This window comes from Trachypithecus francoisi, unplaced genomic scaffold (genome assembly GCF_009764315.1).
Source record: "Trachypithecus francoisi isolate TF-2019V2 unplaced genomic scaffold, Tfra_2.0 Lachesis_group17, whole genome shotgun sequence".
NCBI lineage: Eukaryota > Metazoa > Chordata > Mammalia > Primates > Cercopithecidae > Trachypithecus > Trachypithecus francoisi.
In genome coordinates, this window is record NW_022681462.1 from 9187344 (window position 1) to 9192166 (window position 4823).

Sequence of the window (4823 nt, forward strand, 5' to 3'; positions counted from 1 at the left end):
GATGACTTAGAGTCATGGTCCCAGAAAATGATGACGAGGGACTGGTATGGGATGCCAGAGCACTGAGCTCTTTGGGAATACTCTTCTTATCTATACAAACTCAAAGGGTTCAACACACGCAAATCAATAAATGTAATCCAGCATATAAACAGAACCAAAGACAAAAACCACATGATTACCTCAATAGATGCAGAAAAGGCCTTTGACAAAATTCAACAGCCCTTCATGCTAAAAACTCTCAATAAATTCAGTATTGATGGAACGTATCTCAAAATAATAACAGCAATTTACGACAAACCTACAGCCAATATCATACTGAATAGGCTAAAACTGGAAGCATTCCCTTTGAAAACTGGCACAAGACAGGGATGCCCTCTCTCACCACTCCTATTCAACATAGTGTTGGAAGTTCTGGGTAGGGCAATCAGGCTAGAGAAAGAAATAAAGGTTATTCGATTAGGAAAAGTCAAATTGTTCCTGTTTGCAGATGACATGATTGTATATTTAGAAAACCCCATCGTCTCAGCACAAAATCTCCTTAAGCTGATAAGCAACTTCAGCAAAGTCACAGGATACAAAATCAATTGCAAAAATCACAAGCATTCTTATATACCAATAATAGACAAACAGAGAGCCAAATTATGAATGAACTCCCATTCACAATTGCTTCAAAGAGAATAAAATACCTAGGAATCCAACTTACAAGGGATGTGAAGGACCTCTTCAAGGAGAACTACAAACCGCTGCTCAGTGAAATAAAAGAGGACACAAACAAATGGAAGAACATTCCATGCTCATGGATAGGAAGAATCAATATCGTGAAAATGGCCATACTGCCCAAGGTAATTTATAGATTCAATGTGATCCCCATTAAGCTACCAATGACTTTCTTCACAAAATTGGAAAAAATGGCTTTAAAACTCATATGGAATCAAAAAAGAGCCCGCAATGCCCAGACAATCTAAGTCAAAAGAACAAAGCTGGAAGCATCATGCTACCTGACTTCAAACTATACTATAAGGCTGCAGTAACCAAAACAGCATGGTACTGGTATCAAAACAGAGACATAGACCAATGGAACAGAACAGAACCCTCAGAAATAATACCATACATCTACAGCCATTTGATCTTTGATAAACCTGACAAAAACAAGAAATGGGGAAAGGATTCCCTATTTAATAAATGGTCCTGGGAAAACTGGCTAGCCATAAGTAGAAAGCTGAAACTGGATCCTTTCCTTACTCGTTATATGAACATTAATTCAAGATGGATTAGAGCCTTAAATGTTAGATCTAAAACCGTAAAAACCCTAGAAGAAAACCTAGGTAATACCATTCAGGACATAGGCATGGGCAAGGACTTCATGTCTAAAACAAAAAAAGCAATGGCAACAAAAGCCAAAATTAACAAATGGATCTAATTAAATTAAAGAGCTTCTGCACAGCAAAAGAAACTACCATCAGAGTGAACAGGCAACCTACAGAATGGGAGATACTTTTTGCAATCTACTCATCTGACAAAGGGCTAATATCCAGAACCTACAAAGAACTCAAACAAATTTACAAGAAAAAAACAAACAACCCCATCAAAAAGTGGGCAAAGGATATGAACAAACACTTCTCAAAAGAAGACATTTATACAGCCAACAGACACATGAAAAAATGCTCATCATCACTCGCCATCAGAGAAATGCAAATCAAAACCACAATGAGATGTCACCTCACACCGGTTACAATGGCAATCATTAAAAAGTCAGGAAACAACAGGTGCTGGAGAGGATGTGGAGAAATAGGAACACTTTTACACTATTGGTGGGACTGTAAACTAGTTCAACCATTGTGGAAAACAGTGTGGTGATTCCTCAAGGATCTAGAACTAGAAATACCATTTGACCCAACCATCCCATTACTGGGTATATACCCAAAGGATTATAAATCATGCTGCTATGAAGACACATGCATATGTATATGTATTGTGACACTATTCACAATAGCAAAGACTTGGAATCAACCCAAATGTCCATCAGTGACAGCCTGGATTAAGAAAATGTGGCACATATACACCATGGAATACTATGCAGTCATAAAAAAGGATGAGTTCATGTCCTTTGTAGGGACATGGATGCAGCTGGAAAACCATAATTCTCAGCAAACTATCGCAAGAACAGAAAATCAAACACTGCATGTTCTCACTCATAGGTGGGAATTGAACAATGAGATCACTTGGACACAATAAGGGGAACATCACACATCGGGGCCTATTTTGGGAGGGGGGCAAACCTGCATGTTGTGCACAAGTACCCTAGAACTTAAAGTATATATATATATATATAAAGACTGCCAAAAGCATAAAATAAGCTCAAAGGGCCAGCTTCTCCATTGTCACTAGGTAAATGTCACATGACAGTCCTTAAAGTTGAAAAGATCTAGTGCTTCTCAAGATGCTGAAAACGATTTATCCTGAGAGAAAATTATATTCACTGTCTGACAATATTAAAATGATGACTTCCGCAAGTGAACGTTGTATTACCTAGTTTTAGCACTCTCTTCGGGCCTGATTCTTGCAGTCAGATGCCAAGATATATCAAATATTCAAATTATCAATTTCTTGTAACACCTGGTTTCTGCTTAAAACTTTAAGAAACTCCAAAATAACACCTTCTCTTCAGATTATTAGTTGGTATTTTAAACATTTGCTTTTTATTTAGTGCTATTGTTTTGAAATATGTAGTCCTGGGCCCCAGTGGGCTGCCTTGTATATACTGTATCAAAATATCATAGTACCTGGTACAGGTTATATAAGAAGGCTAGAAAATTGATTATTTCAGAAGGAATAGAGGGCCTGGTGATTTAAAGACACCCTTAATCATCTTTCTTTCTTCTCTTTTAAATTTCCACATTGAGTTATCAGATAAAATTTGCAAATGTACAAAAATATACCCCATATCGATTCGCTCTTTGACATAAGTAAATTATTCTTTAAGCATATAAATATATGGCATAGCAAACATATACACTGAGATGCACACATGTAGACATGCTCACCTCTTCCCACACATTATGTCATGAAAGCTGGGACACCATGAAAATAAATATAAGCCCATATGCCAGGCCCTCAAAGAAACAAGCAAATACAGTAAAATAAACTTTTTTTTTTTTATCCTTTTCTACCACCCACAATTCCTTTTTGAACTTTTTGAATTGACATTCGTATTTGTAGGAGACTCAGACTGTTAACAGGAGGAAACTGGAGACCAAAGTTTATGGCTTAAGTGGTGAGTAAGCTGGAAGCTTGAAGTGGCCAGGTGGGGCAATCTCCTATGTGGCTTGAAGTGACCTTGGGGGTTAGGTGAAGCATAGTGGAGGAAATAGGAATTTTGCATCTGCCCTATTCAAATGAAGTCTATGTGTGATCTTGGGAACAAACTGTATGCTTCTTCTCCAAGAAATTTAGACAGCACTAGGAATAACTGGAGGATGAAATTGGTAGAGGGAAATTGTCCTCAATAACACCAAAAATCATAAAATTTCAGCTCAGGGATATGCAGACAAATAATGCTCCTTTCAGCATCCACGTTCCCCTACTACATAGACTCTTTAACAGTACCCACTGTGGGCACAGAGTAAGGGATAAATGGGGGTATTGACTTTTGGACACATTATGAAAATCTTGGAAAGTATTATTTGTTGTCACAGTGATAGTGACCAAGCATTCTAGATAATTTTGCACAATTAGGAAGTTTCACAGTTGGAATTTTCTGAAAGCAACTGCATGTGAATAAAGCCTATTTATAATTAACCCAGTCTAGAACAGAACTCCACTTAATATTTATATATGTAGGCTGATTTTAACATGCACTGACTTTTTCCAGAATGCTACCATTATGTAGGTTGAAGGAACAGCATACTTTTAAAAAATTATTTATTTATTTTTTGGGAATGATGCCAGGACATTGTTTACCATTTTAGAAAGTCACATCCCTGATCAGATTGTAGTATTAAATCTACCACTTAGCCCACTTATATCACTGAGTCTGCATTTATAGCTATTGAACATGCACAGTGATTCTACATAAGTTCAAACATCTGATTAACTATTTTATTATAACATATAACAAAATACATGTTATAGAAAAACAGGCATCAGGTCTGATTTGGCTGACAAATACTGACTGCAATAATAATAATAATAACAATAACAATAATCTGGTTTATCCCTTCTGTGTACTATCTTAGTTTTAAATAGTCATCTTCAGACATTTCCTCACTCTCCAGTTTCCGGCTTGACCCTTTTAAAAAAATTTCTTCAGACAAGGCACTCAGGGTTGGAAACCAGGGTTGTGGAACCCTTTTCCTGGCCAGAACCCTGGTTTTCAACAATTTTTGCATATATTCTATTCCATCACAGTCACAGTGCTCCAGTCTACTGTGGATAAATTCCTCTCCCAGGTGAACTCAACTGTGGTACCGACCTCAGTTTGCCTCAGCCCTAGAGCTGAAGGAAACTGTGTGGTCACATAATGCATTTGAAGATGGAAAAAGTGATTCCCAGAGAAGTTTAGTGACATGTCTAAGTTTATATTGTTATCATAGAGAATTTGAGGCTTTCTCCAGAGATGAGGAAAATAAGATTTTGCCCTGAGCATCAGTTCTTCTCATTTTGTACATAATTATCAGAGCTGTGTTAGGCAAAGCTACCTTAAAGAGACCTAATGACTGCCAGCTTATATTGTAAGACTGGACTGTGATACGATTGACATCTTCTTTGAAAGTGTTAATATGCTCAGTGGGATGCCCCACATAGGGAATTTTGACAGTAGACTT